The 17612-nt window shown below is 43.9% G+C and overlaps 1 protein-coding gene across 32 annotated transcripts in view; it reads right to left on the bottom strand.

Moving 5' to 3' along the window:
• PTPRD (protein tyrosine phosphatase receptor type D) overlaps positions 1-17612 on the bottom strand; it is a 2697868-nt gene that overhangs the window by 1605347 nt on the left and 1074909 nt on the right. The window lies entirely within an intron of this gene.

A 17612-nucleotide genomic window follows, 5' to 3' on the forward strand; every position in this document is an offset into this window, starting at 1 on the left:
GCCCCTGTTAAACAGCGGCTGAAAAATTGGGCCTTAGGCACTGGTGCTGGTGCCACAACACTGCAACCCCTCACAGATACTCTAGTTGGAATGCAGGAGCGAGCCCTGCTGCAAAATATTGCATCAAAAATTGTAATTACACGCCCCTGTTAGACAGGGGCTGAAAAATTGGGCCTTAGGCACTGGTGCTGGTGCCACAGCACAGCAACCCCTCACAGATACTCTAGTTGGAATGCAGAAACGAGCCCTGCTGCAAATTATTGCATCAAAAATTGTAATTACACGCCCCTGTTAAATAGGGGCTGAAAAATTGGGCCTTAGGCACTGGTGCTGGTGCCACAACACTGCAACCCCTCACAGATACTCTAGTTGGAATGCAGGAACGAGCCCTGCTGCAAAGTATTGCATCAAAAATTGTAATTACACGCCCCTGTTAGACAGGGGCTGAAAAATTGGGCCTTAGGCACTGGTGCTGGTGCCACAACACTGCAACCCCTCACAGATACTCTAGTTGGAACGCAGAAACGAGCCCTGCTGCAAAGTATTGCATCAAAAATTGTAATTACACGCCCATGTTAGACAGGGGCTGAAAAATTGGGCCTTAGGCACTGGTGCTGGTGCCACAACACTACAACCCCTCACAGATACTCTAGTTGGAATGCAGAAACGAGCCCTGCTGCAAAGTATTGCATCAAAAATTGTAATTACACGCCCCTGTTAAACAGGGGCTGAAAAATTAGGCCTTAGGCACTGGTGCTGGTGCCACAACACTGCAACTCCTCACAGATACTCTAGTTGGAACGCAGGAACGAGCCCTGCTGCAAAGTATTGCATCAAAAATTGTAATTACATGCCCCTGTTAGACAGGGGCTGAAAAATTGGGCCTTAGGCACTGGTGCTGGTGCCACAACACTGCAACCCCTCACAGATACTCTAGTTGGAATGCAGGAACGAGCCCTGCTGCAAAGTATTGCATCAAAAATTGTAATTACATGCCCCTGTTAGACAGGGGCTGAAAAATTGGGCCTTAGGCACTGGTGCTGGTGCCACAACACTGCAACCCCTCACAGATACTCTAGTTGGAATGCAGGAACAAGCCCTGCTGCAAAGTATTGCATCAAAAATTGTAATTACATGCCCCTGTTAGACAGGGGCTGAAAAATTGGGCCTTAGGCACTGGTGCTGGTGCCACAACACTGCAACCCCTCACAGATACTCTAGCTGGAATGCAGGAACGAGCCCTGCTGCAAAGTATTGCATCAAAAATTGTAATTACATGCCCCTGTTAGACAGGGGCTGAAAAATTGGGCCTTAGGCACTGGTGCTGGTGCCACAACACTGCAACCCCTCACAGATACTCTAGTTGGAACGCAGAAACGAGCCCTGCTGCAAAGTATTGCATCAAAAATTGTAATTACACGCCCCTGTTAAACAGGGGCTGAAAAATTGGGCCTTAGGCACTGGTGCTGGTGCCACAATACTGCAACCCCTCACAGATACTCTAGTTGGAACGCAGGAAGGGGCCCTGCTGCAAAGAATTGCATCAAAAATTGTAATTACATGCCCCTGTTAAACAGGGGCTGAAAAATTGGGCCTTAGGCACTGGTGGCGGCGCCCAGAACCAAAAATGTTCATACAAGCTATCAGCGTGATCATTGAGGAGGAAGAGGATTATTTCTCAGGATAGTCACTCGGCATAGGCAGTCTTTGAAGGGATCTGAGGTTTCAAAAAAATTATTCGGTTACATCAGCATCAGGTGCTTGGTAGCTGGTGGTGATCCAAGACTGATTCATTTTTATGACGGTCAGTCGATCGACCGAGTCGGTGAACAGACGTACCCTGTGATCGGTTACAAAGCCTCCAGCAGCACTGAATGTGCGTTCCGAAAGAACGCTGGATGCAGGACAGGCCAGTAGCTCAATTGCATACTGTGCAAGCTCTGGCCAGTGATCCATCCTCAAGACCCGGTAACCCAGAGGATTTTCGGTGGGAAAGGTGTCCAAGTCAGATCTTGCCCCTAGGTATTCCTGCACCATGTAAAACAGATGGTGGCGATGGTTGCTGGAACCGATCATACCTTGGGGCTGTGGACGAAAAAATTGTCTGAACGCATCGGTCAGATGGCCACCTTCTCCACCACTCCTTCTTTGACTGACCGAAGCCTCAGCAACACGTTGTCCAGGAACAGGAGTTTGTCACCTCCCAGCCTCTGGGAATGCGTTGCACAGACCTTTCTGCAAGGCCTCCCGAAGATGTTTCATCCTCTGCTCCCTCTGCGATGGCAAGATAAGGTCCGCAACCTTACCCTTGTAATATGGATCAAGGAGGGTTAACAGCCAGTATTGGTCCTTCTCCTTGATACCACGAATACGAGGATCCTTACGCAGGCTTTTGAGGATCAGGGAGGCCATGCAGCATAGGTTTGCTAAAGCATTTGGTCCGGAGTCCTCTGGGTCACTAAGGATGACATGGTCCGCAGCCACCTCCTCCCAGCCACGTACAAGTCCATGTGTTTCATGGGACTGATCCCTTAAAGACTGCTGCTGATGCTGAGTGCCAGGCTCCACCTCCATACTGACACAATCCTCCTCCTCCTCCTCCTGTGTGATCGGCGGGCATGCAGGAACACTGTCTGGATAAAGGGGGCCTTGAGAGCTAAGGAAGTCCTCCTCTTCCTGCCTCTGTTCTGCCTCAAGTGCCCTGTCCATTATTCCATGCAGCATGTGCTCCAACAGGTGGAAAAGGGGGACAGTGTCTCTGATGCATGCACTGTCACTGCTCACCATCCTCGTGGCCTCCTCAAATGGTGACAGGACAGTGCATGCATCCCTGATCATGGCCCACTGGCGTGGGGAAAAAAAACAAGCTACCCTGACCCTGTCCTGGTGCCATAGTCGCACAGGTACTCATTGATGGTCCTCTGCTGCATGTGGAGCCGCTGCAGCATGGCCAACGTTGAGTTCCACCTGGTGGGCACGTCACAGATTAGGCGGTTCTTGGGCAGGTAAAACTCCTTTTGGAGGTCTTCCAGCCGAGCACTGGCATTATATGACCGGCAGAAATGCACACAGACTTTCCTGGCCTGCCTCAGTACATCCTGTAAGCCCGGGTACCTGCCCAAGAACCGCTGCACCACCAAGTTAAGGATGTGAGCCAAACAGGGCACATGGGTCATTTGTCCCTGTCGGAGGGCAGAGAGGAGGTTGGTGCCATTGTCGCAAACCACCATTCCTGCCTTAAGTTGGCGTGGCGTCAACCACCTCTGAACCTGCCCCTGCAGAGCTGACAGAACCTCTGCCCCAGTGTGGCTCCTGTCCCCCAAGCACACCAGCTCAAGCACCGCATGGCATCTTTTCGCCTGCATACTTGCGTAACCCCTTGAACGGCTACGGAGCACCGCTGGTTCAGAGGGCAAAGCACAGGAAGAGGCCATGGAGGAAGAAGAAGAGGACTGGGTGGAGGAGAGAGGTGTGTCACAATCATTAGTAGTGGCATTTTGGAGGCGTGGTGGCAGAACAACCTCCAACACTACTGCATCTTGTCCTGCATCCTTCCCAGCTGCCAGCAGAGTCACCCAATGCGTGGTAAAACTTAGGTAATGTTTCTGTCCATGCCTGCTGGACCATGAGTCAGCGGTAATATGCACCTTACCACTGACCGCCCTGTCCAGCGAGGCATGGACATTGCCTTCCACATGCCGGTAGAGAGCTGGAATCACCTTCCATGAGAAAAAGTGGCGTTTAGGTACCTGCCACTGAGGAACCGCACATTCCACAAACTCACGGAAGGGGGCAGAGTCTACCAACTGAAAAGGTAGCAGTTGAAGTGCTAGCAATTTTGCCAAGCTAGCATTCAACCACTGGGCATGTGGATGGCTGGGAGCGAACTTCTTTCGGCGGTGCAGCAGCTGGGGCAGGGAAATTTGCCTGGTACAATCTGATGTCGGTGTACCGAAAGCAGATTGCCCACAAGTACTTGGGTGTGACACACCTAATTCTACACCTTCATTCCTCTCAGTGCAGGTCTCAGAGAGGACTGAAGGTATCGTGGGGTTGGAGATCTCAGCTGATGAGGAGCAAGGAGAGGTCCTCTTTGTTCCTTGGTGTGGGTCTTTTAGATACGCTTGCCAACGAACTGCATGGCAGGTCAACATATGTCTGGTCAAGCATGTGGTGCCCAAGCGGGAGAAGTTTTGGCCATGTGAGATACGCTTGAGACATATGTTGGAAATAGCAGCGGTGCAATCTGATGCACTCGTCTCAAAAAAGGCCCACACCAAAGAACTTTTGAATAACGCGTAGAGACAGCAGCGCCCTGCACATACGGAGCTTTGGGGTGTGATGCAGTCAGTATGCTGCCCTTAGGCTGGCCCCTGGGGGACATCCTGCCTTGTTGGTGATGTGCCTCCTCCTAATTTCTCCTATCAGGCACCCATGTTGAGTCAGTGACCTCATCATCCCCTCCCTCCTCATCACTGGAGCAAACCTGGCAGTATGCTGCAGCAGGGGGAGCATGACTGCCAGATTGCTGTCCTTCTTGGGCACCCCCTCTGTCTGTGCTCATGTTACTGCCTTCATCTAGCTCAGTATCATCATCAGAGCCTTCTAAACGCTGGGCATCCTTCTGGAGCATGTACCCAACACTGTGGTCAAACAGTTTCAGGGACTCCTCAGGAGGACATGGTGAGGCTAGGGAAGGAGTCACTGATGCCATTGAGCCGAGGGAAGAGGCTATGTTGGCAGCTGCTTTGCCAGACAAAGTACCCTGAGCATGGGTGAGAGAGGATGAGGAGGATGAGGACGGCTTGGTCATCCACTCGACCAAGTCTTCCACATGTTGCAGCTCAACAAGGCCAGCTGCCAAAAAAAAGGCCAAGTGTGTCCCGCGGCCACGTGCTGATGAGGATGCTCCATCTCCATGACCAGCACTGTTGCCTCTAGACACAGAGCCTGCTTGCCCTCTTTTATTGGCTTGTGATTGTCTGCCTCTCCTTGTTGGCCTTCCATACATACTAATTGCCTGTAGCTGCACTAAGCTGGGATATATATATATATATATATATATATATATATATATATATATATATATATATACTGATACTGCAGCTAACAAAATCAACTGCCTGCCTGTAGTATGAGAACACCACCAACCTTCTACAGGTAGCTTTAGCTGAACACTGTGCAGAGCTCACAAAAAACTAACTTGTAGCTTATTTAGCTGCCTGCGGTAGTGATAGGATCAGGAAAACACCACCAACCTTCTACAGGTAGCTTTAGCTGAACACTGTACAGAGCTTGCAAAAAACTAACTTGTAGCCTATTTAGCTGCCTGCGGTAGTGATAGGATCAGGAAAACACCACCAACCTTCTACAGGTAGCTTCAGCTGAACACTGTGCAGAGCTCGCAAAGAACTTGTAGCTTATTTAGCTGCCTGCGGTAGTGATAGGATCAGGAAAACACCACCAACCTTCTACAGGTAGCTTTAGCTGAACACTGTGCAGAGCTCGCACTACACTAACTTGTAGTTTTAGCTGAACACTGTGCAGAGCTTGCAAAAAAATAACTTGTAGCTTATTTAGCTGCCTGCGGTAGTGATAGGATCAGGAAAACACCACCAACCTTCTACATGTAGCTTTAGGTGAACACTGTGCAGAGCTTGCAAAAAACTAACTTGTAGCTTATTTAGCTGCCCGCGGTAGTGATAGGATCAGGAAAACACCACCAACCTTCTACAGGTAGCTTTAGGTGAACACTGTGCAGAGCTCACAAAAAACTAACTTGTAGCTTATTTAGCTGCCTGCGGTAGTGATAAGATCAGGAAAACACCACCAACCTTCTACAGGTAGCTTTAGCTGAACACTGTGCAGAGGTGGCACTACACTAACTTGTAGTTTTAGCTGAACACTGTGAGGAGGACGCACTACACTAACTTGTAGCTTTAGCTGAACACTGTGCAGAGGTGGCACTACACTAACTTGTAGCTTTAGCTGAACACTGCACAGAGGTTGCACTACACTAACTTGTAGTTTTAGCTGAACACTGTGAGGAGGACGCGCTACACTAACTTGTAGCTTTAGCTGAAAACTGTGCAGAGGTTGCACTACACTAACTTGTAGTTTTAGCTGAACACTGTTCAGAGGACGCACTATACTAACTTGTAGCTTTAGCTGAACCCTGTGTAGAGATCGCACTACATTAACTTGTAGCTTTAGCTGAACACTGTGCAGAGGCTGCACTACACTAACTTGTAGTTTTAGCTGAACACTGTGAGGAGGATGCACTACACTAACTTGTAGCTTTAGCTGAAAACTGTGCAGAGGTTGCGCTACACTAACTTGTAGTTTTAGCTAAACACTGTTCAGAGGATGCACTATACTAACTTGTAGCTTTAGCTGAACACTGTGCAGAGATCGCACTACATTAACTTGTAGTTTTAGCTGAACACTGTTCAGAGGACGCACTACACTAACTTGTAGTTTTAGCTGAACACTGTGAGGAGGACGCACTACACTAACTTGTAGCTTTAGCTGAACACTGTGAGGAGGATGCACTACCCTAACTTGTAGCTTTAGCTGAAAACTGTGCACTACACTAACTTGTAGTTTTAGCTGAACACTGTGAGGAGGACGCACTACACTAACTTGTAGCTCTTTTAGCTGCTTGTTGTAGTGATAGGATCAGGAAAACACCACCAACCTTCTACAGGTAGATTTAGGTGAACACTGTGCAGAGCTCGCAAAAAATTAACTTGTAGCTTATTTAGCTGCCTGCGGTAGTGATAGAATCAGGAAAACACCACCAACCTTCTACAGGTAGCTTTAGGTGAACACTGTGCAGAGCTTGCAAAAAGCTAACTTGTAGCTTATTTAGCTGTCTGCGGTAGTGATAGGATCAGGAAAACACCACCAACCTTCTACAGGTAGCTTTAGCTGAACACTGTGCAGAGCTCGCACTACACTAACTTGTAGTTTTAGCTGAACACTGTGAGGAGGACGCACTACACTAACTTGTAGCTTTAGCTGAACACTGTTTAGAGGATGCACTACACTAACTTGTAGTTTTAGCTGAACACTGTGCAGAGGTCGCACTACACTAACTTGTAGTTTTAGCTGAACACTGTGAGGAGGACACACTACACTAACTTGTAGCTTTAGCTGAATGCTGTGAGGAGGATGCACTACCCTAACTTGTAGCTTTAGCTGAACACTGTGCAGAGGTCACATTAAACTAACTTGTAGCTTTAGCTGAACACTGTGAGGAGGACGCACTACACTAACTTGTAGTTTTAGCTGAACAATGTGCAGAGGTCACACTAAACTAACTTGTAGCTTTAACTGAACACTGTGAGGAGGACGCACTACACTAACTGTAAATAGTCTAGCTGCCTGACTGTGGTACTAATAGGATCAAAAGAACACCAGCAATTTTCTTCAGGTAGCTGTAAATACTGTAACAAGACAAGCCTGCCTGTCAGTAGGAAGATAACAGGAACGGATCTAGCTAAACTGAATACAGTGTATATATATATATATATATATATATATATATATATACAACACCTGGGATGCATATATACACAATATACTGTAAGTGCAGCTAACTCACTGACTGTCCTGCCTAATCTATCTAACTTAAATCAAATGACACTGTCTCTCTGTCTATCTCTTTCAACGCCGAGACACACACTACACAGGGCCGCCGTGCAGGCGGCCTTATATAGTGTGGGGCGTGTACTAAATCCCCTGAGCCATGATTGGCTAAAGCCTCCTTGGCTTTGGCCAATTACGGCTCTCTGTTCAGACGGCGCTGTGATTGGCCAAGCATGCGGGTCATAGTGAATGCTTGGCCAATCATCAGCCAGCAATGCACTGCGATGCCGCAGTGAATTATGGGCCGTGACGTGCCACACGAATTTGGCGTGAACAGCCCATATCGTTCACAATTCGGCGAACGGGCGAACAGACGATGTTCGAGTCGAACATGGGTTTGACTCGAACACGGAGCTCATCCCTACTTGTTACCTTACTTAGGTTCTTTTCTATTCTGAAAGTTGTCGTTTTATTATTTTTCTTACCCAACGATCTTTGGAGAGCCAATCACTTGTACAATAATAGGTTGGTTTTTGAATGTGCACTCTATTCTCTCCATGCAATTATATTTTTGTACTTGCTCAAATATGTTAATAAAAACGTTCCTAAACATAATAATACATTGCCTGCACTGACTGAATATCGAGTAAACACTGAATATATAGTCTATGCCAAATGCAGAGTATATATACGTATACTAGACTGACTGTATATATATATATATATATATATATATATATATATATATATATATATATATACTGTATTTATTGGCGTAAAACACTCACTTTTTCACCATGAAAATCGGGTGCAAATAGCGTGCGCGTGTTATACGCCAATACTTCAATTTTAGCTGCCTCGGAAGGGACAGGGAGGGGGGCGGGACGAGCGCCGTCAGATTACATACAGTGAGAATCTCCTGTTTACTTGGCGGCCACTGTAATAGAAAGTCCCATCTCCTGGACCGCCATTGGACCACTGTTCTGTCTATCATAGGAGATTCTCACTGTATGTAATCTGTCGGTGCTTGTCCCGCCCCCTCCCTGTCCCCTCTAGGCTGCAGATGGGCATCGATCAGGCTGCACTGATGGCAGTGGTGAGGGTGCTGCATTGATGGCAGTGGTGAGGCTGCTGCATTGATGGCAGTGGTGAGGCTGCTGCATTGATGGCAATGGTGAGGCTGCTGCATTAATGGCAATGGCAATGGCAAGGTTGCTGCATTGATGGCAATGGTGGGGCTGCATGCATGTGGACTAATGAGGCTGCATTGATGGCACTTGTGAGGCTGCAGATGGGCATTAATCAGGCTGCATTGATGGCAATGGTGAGGCTGCAGATGGGCACTGACCCTTATTTTGCTTCAAAGTTCCTTATCAAAAATGTAAGTTTGTTTCCTGAAACTTCCCTCTTAAAATGAATGTGCGTGTTATACGCCTGTGCGTGTTATACGCCGATAAATACGGTATATATATATATATATATATATATATATATATATATAGATAGATAGATAGATAGATAGATAGATAGATAGATAGATAGATAGATAGATAGATAGATAGAGATATATCAAATACACTGCCACTAACTGACTAACCTGTCTGCTTAATCTAAATCAAGCTATCTCTCTGTTTTTACCCATTTACTATATTTGAGATTTAATATCTCTCAGATATGATACTCATAAGGCAACATTGTCCATGCCAACAACACTACACATGGCAGCTGCGTAAGCAGCCTTATATAGTGTGGGGCGTGGAATTAGTCCCCCTGAACCATGATTGGCCAAAAGCACCCTGCCTTTGGCCAATTATGACTCTTTTAACAGAGCGCACTGTGATTGGCCAAAGCATGCAGGTCAGGTGCATGCTTTGGTCAATCATCATACAGCAATGCACTGCAATCTCACAGTGCATTATGGGGTGTTCCGCGGTGCTCTAATTTTCCGTGAATGCCCCATAATGTTCGCTGTTCGGCGAATGGCCAAACACCTGATGTTTGAGTCAGACTTATATTCGACCCAATAGTCATGATTAAAAAAAGCAGGGAAGAGGGAGAATTAGATTGGGGATAAAAGGACTCCTTTACAAGACCTTTTCAAGGAAAACAATAAAAATAGCTCCTACAGAGAATATCCTGTAACAGAAGGGTGTCTTTTCAACCAGCTATCTACTGTGTTACTATGACTTTGACTGTGCTTTAAATGGTAAGTACCATCTCTCAATTCTATTTCTTTTTAACAACAAACATCTTACATAACAGCACCTACCATATTTTATCCAAAACATGCAAGGCTTAGTTTCAATACTTGGAGGATTCTAAGGTGAAGGTTTGAATAAGTTTTGAAAATGTTGTGTACAAAAATGTTTTGTACTATGTTGTTTACTACGGATCTGTCATAGTTTAAGCCTGCTGTTTTCATCAACCTAGAGTATTTGCCCTTGATAATTCCATCAATGATGCATCTCTCTAAGAAATGTAATGTTAAAAATAAATTGTGTTTTCTATTCTTTCCCTGGTACATTTCTGTAAGTACCAACGACCTTTTGCTTTGCCTAAAAACATAATAACTATACGTCACTGAGACATTTCTTACATTTACTCCCCTCTCTTTATCACATTTTCTTTAATTTAGCGAAATAGAAGGTTTTATATTTTTTAAAGTAGATGTAGAAATGTAAAAATGTAAACAACAATTGATTTCAATAATAAATACAGTAATGACAATGACATTCCATAATACAAAAACAAACAAATTCAAACACTGTAGACATCATCATGGAAAAATTGTAAAACAAACTGACTTGTTATTAAACCATATACATCAACAATTGTATCATTAATGTAGTGATAGTATGGATCAGTTAAATTATGTTATTATCAATATAAATTTGAATCTTCCATTTTTTTATTAATCATAAAAGTGAAAAAAAACTGCTCATCTTAACAGAGGTTGTGTTAGCCCTTTGGGGGATTGCTAATGTTATCTTCCTATGACTGTGCAGTTTTTAATTTTTATGATTAACATTTTAATTTAATTTTGTTTTTTTTTGTTTTATTTTAGTTTTTTGTCTAGTTCTTTAATAAGGTGTGCATTTTCCTTTTTATTCCGTTCATCTTTAACTTGTTGTCACCCGCGCTATAGCCGAAAGACGGCTGCAGCGCGGGCCTTAATTGGTGGGAGGGTGTCCATGGACGTCTTCCCGAGCAAGTGCAGTCTGCGGGTCACGCGTGGCGCGCTCTGTGATCACCTAGTCTGTAAGACTCAGCTGATCACAGATCCAAGTAAGGGGTCGATTCCCACCCCTTACCATGTGATTAGCTGTCAGCCAATGACGGCTGATCACGTGTTGTACACAGAAGCTTGGTAATTTTTTTTTTTCCTCACGCTGTCAGTGTGAGGGGAAAAAAAGCCGATCACCGGCTTCTGACATCGGTCCCTCGCTCAGATAGCCGTGGCTGTGCACACCTATGTCACCTTCCAGTGCCCACTGTGCCACCTACCAGTGCCACAGATCAGTGCCCACAGTGCCACCTACCAGTTCCCACAGTGCCACCCATCAATACCCACCAGTGCTGCCAATCAATGCCCATCAGTGTCAAATAACAAGTGCCACAGATCAGTGCTGCCTATCAGTGTCACCTACCAGTGCCTACAAGTGCCCATCCGTGCCACAATCAGTGCCCATCAGTGCCACTTATCAGTGCCACCTATCAGTGCCATTCAGTGCCACTTATAGGTGCCCTTCAGTGCCACCCATCAGTGCCAACCATCAGTGCCAACCATCAGTGCCACCCATCAGTGTCACCTCTCAGTGCCACCTATCAGTGCCGCCTCATCAGTGCTTATCAGTACCACCTATCAGTGTCCATTAGTGTCGCCTTATCAGTGCCTATCAGTGCCCATCAGTGCCACCTATCAGTACCCATCAGCGCAGCCTGTCAGTGCCCATCAGTGTAGCCTCGTCAGCACACATAAGTGAAGGAGAAAAATTACCTGTTTTCAAAATTTTATAACAAACTATGAAACAGTTTTGTTTTTTTTTTTCAAAATTTCGGTCCCTTTTTGTTTTATTTAGCAAAAAATAAAAAACCCAGCAGCAATTAAATACCACCAAAAGAAAGCTCTATCTGTGTGAAAAAAATATAAAAATGTAATTTGGGTAAACTGTAGCATGACCACGCAACTGTCATTCAAAGAGTGACAGTGCTGAAAGCTGAAAATTGGTCTGGCCAGGAAAGGGGTTTAAGTGCTCAGTAAGCAAGTGGTTACTGGGTTCTGATGGCACTGGCTTCCTGAGAATAAAATTTATATTGTATTCACATAAGTGATGTGAATTAGCTGACAGTGGACAACACACTGGGAGAATTATGTTCATCATCATCATCATCAATGAATGAGATATGTATTGCAATTCAGATATTTACTTTTACTCTATAGCTGAAAGGTGAATGTATGGATCACAAGCAGTACTATATGTTGTGCAGATTTAGGACATTTTAGTAAAATTCCCTAAATTCATTGTAAGACTGATGTAATGCTCCTCCAAGTTTGATAGGTTATCACAAATGAGGTAGTTGTTTAAACCATGCACCAGCACCACCATCATGGGCTCATACCTTTTTCAGAAAAAAATATGAGTTGCGTGATCACAAGCTTTTCAGCAACACAGGATCAGTCAAAGATTTTCTAAAGTGTATTTTGTTTTAAAGCGGAGGTTCGCTAAAAAAAAAGATATTAAAAGCCAGCAGTTATAAATACTGTAGCTGCTGACTTTTAATACATGGATACTTACCTGTCCAGAGAGCCCGCGATGTCGGCAGCTGAAGCCGATCCATCCTTCGGCTCTCGGCTGCTGCCACCGCCATCCTCGGTAAGGGAATAAGGAAGTGAAGCCATGCGGCTTCACTTCCTGGTTCCCTACTGTGCATGCGCGAGTCACGCTGCACGTCCTCTCTGGTCCCTGCTGTGTTCTGTGTCTCACAGAACACAGCGGTGGAGGAGAGCATAGGCGCCGGAAGTGGCGTAGGTCACCACAAGCTCCGCGGTGATCTATGCCAGGAAGTGGGAGCAAATACCTGTATTTGACAGGTATCTGCTCCCTCCTCCCCCCTGAAAGGTGCCAAATGTGACACCGGAGGGGGGAGGACTCCAAAAAGTGGAAGATCTATTTTTGGGTGGAACTCCACTTTAATGTATATAGAAATGTTTTCATTTTTCTACTAACAGCAAGTGCCCAATTTTAGAACATAGTTATGGAGCATGAATTGCAGCACTGAAGTCCTGGCTCAATTTCCACCAAGTGAAAAATGTATAATATATTTTATGAGGCAGGTATGTGTCAAAACAGAATATGTAAGGATCCTTCTAATTATATTTTCTACAAATAATTGCCCAATTGCATGCATTACCATGAACATTGTAATGTGCATTGACTAGACACATGCGATGGGCTTCCAATACCTATCCACATAGCTCTCAATAAACCACGGCACATACATAAATAAATCAATGTGACAGAGAAAAAAATATATTTTTTGTTGTATATATACTCGTGGAGGAGGAAATTAATGGGCACAGGTCACACAATGTGCACATACATTCAAGCACCATGTGTAGATGTAAAGAGACCCCAGATAAGTCTCTTTATGGCTTACACAACTATCCTTTTGAGGCATTTCCTAAAATGGCATACAGTTTGGTGAATTTAAATAGGGTATATTTGACGATTACGTTTAAAAATGGAGGTGGAAAAAAAGGGCAAGGCTAAGTTAATCTTAGGGTATGTTAACTGACCACAGATCTGTCAAAAAAAAAAAAAACATGGCCCCCTTTAGTCTGTGTATTACAGATCAGAGCCCCAACAACACTTGATATTGACTACCTACTCACTTCTGTTTAGCTCACACTCACTGAAGGCACGCAAGGCTGGTCTCTCTTGGGAAAAAAACTTGTCCTTGGACTTGTCTGAGTAAACTTGGGAACACATTTATTAGACATGTGCAATTTGTTTTGTTCCGAATTTGTTTTTTAAGGAATTTTTCCAAATATTCATAAATTCGAATATTCGTAAATTTGTAAATTTGAACATTCGGAAATCCAAAATCCGAAAACCCGGAAATTCAAAAATCTGAAATAATAACTAACTAATCATAACTTAACTATTACTAACTATTAAATTATAGGTATTGGAATTTCCTTTCAAATTTGGCTGTTAGTGAACGTACCAAATCTGAATTTATCCGAAGTTACAAATTATCTGAAATAACGAACGCTGTATCTAAACAAATGGAACGTAACAAATTAATAATAATAAATACTAAAATAATAATAATAAAAACATTTTACTATTATTATTATTTATTAATAATTTGTTCCGTTCCATTTGTTTAGATGGGGCATTCGTTAGTTCAGATAACTCGTAACTTCGGATAAATTTATATTCGTTACATTCACTAACAGCCAAAATTGAAAGGAAATTCCAATATCTAAAAGGGGCGTGATGTCCCTAAAAGGGACGTGATGCACCGGAAGTGACGCATGCGCTCCATCGGCCGAGGAATCAGGAAGCGCACAGCTGTAACTACACACACAGTGAGTGCTCCTGTCATCCCTGTCGGATTGAAGGACGCAACAGGCACAGTGCACTTAATTTTCTTATCTAATGATTATCTGGTACGCATGTTTTTAAAGGGAAATGTTTAGATGTTTTAATAAAAGTGTTTAGCGGTATCACACTATGTGGACATTTATTTTTCCCACATATTGCATTGGAACTACCGAGAATTAGACTGACATCTGGTGGTCATTTGGAAAGTGGTGCAGACCAACTAATACTAATCAAGGCTCATATTGGTTAAATTTCTGGTGAGTGAGTTTTTCATTGGGGATCCCAGCACGTGGTGTATCGCTTGGTGAATGGATTAACTACCCTCACAGAACACAAGATTATTGACTAGGGGGATTTTTATCATCTGTTTCCCGTCTATGCACTTTATGAACTTGATTGTAAAAAAGGACCATATTTATTGGGGTCACACAGCGCTGCTGCAATACTGAAGGAATGCTATTGACTTAACTGACTCACTATTGTCTACATATATAAATAAAAGTGAAATATTCCATTAAATTTTGTACCTGGGGGATGTCTATAGTATGCCTGTAAAGTGCCATATTTTTCCCATGTTTAGAACAGTCCCTGCACATTTCATTTCTAAAGGAAAAAAAGTCATTTAAAACTACTTGCGGCTATAATGAATTGTCGGGTCTTGGCAATACAATATTATATTAAGGGAAACCCTGAACCAAAATTTTTTCAAAAATTGCATGGGGGGTCCCCCCAAATGCCATACCAGGCCCTTCAGGTCTGACATGGATATTAAGGGTAACCCTGCACCAAATTTTAAAAAAAGATGGCGTAGGGGTCCCCCTCAAAATCCATACCAGACCCTTCAAGTCTGGTATGGATTTTAAGGGGAACCCTGAGCCAAAATAAAAAAATGGCGTGGGGGTCCCCCAAAAATCTATACCAGACCTTTATCCGAGCACGCAACCTGGCAGGCCGCAGGAAAAGAGGGGGGACGAGAGAGCACCCCCCTCCTGAACCATATCAGGCCACATGCCCTGGTATGATTCAGGCCACAATGTACCCATTACCATTTCAAACAGGGGGGTCCCCTTGTTAAAGGGGGCTTCCAGATTCCAATAAGCCCTCCGCCCGCAGACCACCACAATCACCGGGCAAGGGTTGTGGGGATTTGGCCCTTGTCCCTATCAACATGGGGACAATGTGCTTTGAGGGCCTACCCTAAAGCACCCTCCCCATGTTGAGGGCATGTGGCCTGGTATGGTTCAGGAGGGGGGGCGCTCTCTCATCCCCCCTCTTTTTCTGCGGCCTGCCAGGTTGCATGCTCAGATAAGGGTCTGGTATGGATTTTCGGGGGGACCCCCACGCCAATTTTTTTTTAATTTTGGCTCAGGGTTCCCCTTAAAATCCATACCAGACCTGAAGGGCCTGGTATGGAATTTGAGGGGACTCCCACGCAATTTTCTTTTTAATTTTGGTTCGGGGTTCCCCTTAATATTCATACCAGACCCAAAGGGCCTGGTATGGATTTTTGGGGGGACCCCCATGCTGTTTTTTTCAATGACTTTTATCTGTATTGCCGAGACCCGACAATTCATTATAGCCGCGAGTAGTTTTAAATGACTTTTTTTCTTTAGAAATGTCATTTTGTGCAGGGACTGTTCTAAACACGGGAAACATGCACCACTTTACAGGCATACCATAGACACACCCCAGGTACGAAATTTAAAGGAATATTTCACTTTTACTGCTTCACTTTAAGCATTATTAAAATCACTGCTCTCAAAAAAACTGCAGTTTTTAAAACTTTTTTTGTATTAATACATGTCCCCTGGGGCAGGACCCAGGTCCCCAAACACTTTTTAGGACAATACCAAGCATATAAGCCTCTAAAATTAGCACTTTTTTTAGCAATTTCTTCCATACACCTTTAAAGGGTGTTCCACGGCTTTCGAATTTGCCGGGAACACCCCAAATTGTTCACTATTCAGCGAACAGGCGAACACCCGATGTTCGAGTCGAACTTACATTCGACTCGAACATCGGGCTCATCCCTATTGCCTTACTGTTGGACTTGCCCGTTACTCCAGACTTACCGGTCTGGGGTTCACCACGTCATCTCCTCCATCACTACCTTTGCATTGGACTTTACTCCAGACCAATTCCTGCTAGCCCATACAGACCCATACCCTCCTATAGAAAGTGTATTTCAAATCTCTAGCAATGCATATGGTTAATGATGCCAAATGATGTACAAGTTTTCTTGGGGTCCACACGCTCCCCTTCCATCAGAGATTGGCTTCTTTGGCTCAGCAAAATAGCAGACATAGAGGAAAAAATTGCAATAATGCAAGACAATCTCTCTAAGTTCACAAATACAATGTCCTATTGGTTTTATTTCCAAACCACACCCGAATACAGCAGTCTTATGGAAAACCTCTCCTTATTGACCACTTAGCTGAAACTGGTGAGTGCATTCGGGCAGCATCCGGTCTGTCCCTGTCCCCTGAAAGCTTTAACCATGCACGTAGGCCCTGCTTACTTACTCCTGTTTTTTACTCAGCATATACTTGGTTACCTTATGTAAGTAACCTGTATGTATTGCTTATATTACTGATATGCCACTCTGTATGGTATGTTGGGGAAAACGTACCTCCCTTCCCTTTTTCCCCTCATTTGTTGTGATGTTGTTCATGACCCACTGGGTCTTTGTTTCTGTAGTTACATTTTTATTTTAATAACATTTTTGTGGGACAAAAATAAATAAATAACATGAACACCTTTGAGTTCATGAGTCTAGAAGCAGTAGCACCCTCTGTCTGTCATGTAGTGAAGCTCTAGGCTGGATTACATGTTTAATATATTTTAATATGGAAGGAGAATTTCTGTCTCTGTAGGGAGTATTAATACTGAAATGCTCATGAAATGCAAGTTAGCAAGTTAATATGATAGATGGAATATGAATATTTTGGTGGCTCTGTTGTTTGCTAATATCTAACTGCCATTTAAAGTCTATTGTTATTTTTACAAATTGTGCACATAGATAGTATTGTTTCAATTTTTCTAAATAATACTTATAATTGCTAATGTAATTGCTGTGTTCCCTAACGTAAAACTGTCATATATACTTACAGACAGAAATGGTTTTATTTTGTCAAACCCATTAAAAAATCACATGCAAGAATATTGTTTGAAGTTCAAATGAAGGACTATATCTGAATAACATCAATACCCTGGAGAACTTTTGGCACCTGGTAGTCACTCCAAAGGTTTTACAAATGTTTTCTTCAGCAAAGAGGGCAAACATCATAAGGCCTTTTGTAAATATGTCTACTAAACTCTCTGTTTGAATAGAAATATTGAACTCCCACTATTACTATTAAACACACAAGAAGATTATTACAGATTCCTTTATTTGATCAATGTTTTCTGTGT

The sequence above is a fragment of the Aquarana catesbeiana genome, linkage group LG01 (genome assembly GCF_042186555.1).
Source record: "Aquarana catesbeiana isolate 2022-GZ linkage group LG01, ASM4218655v1, whole genome shotgun sequence".
Lineage (NCBI taxonomy): Eukaryota > Metazoa > Chordata > Amphibia > Anura > Ranidae > Aquarana > Aquarana catesbeiana.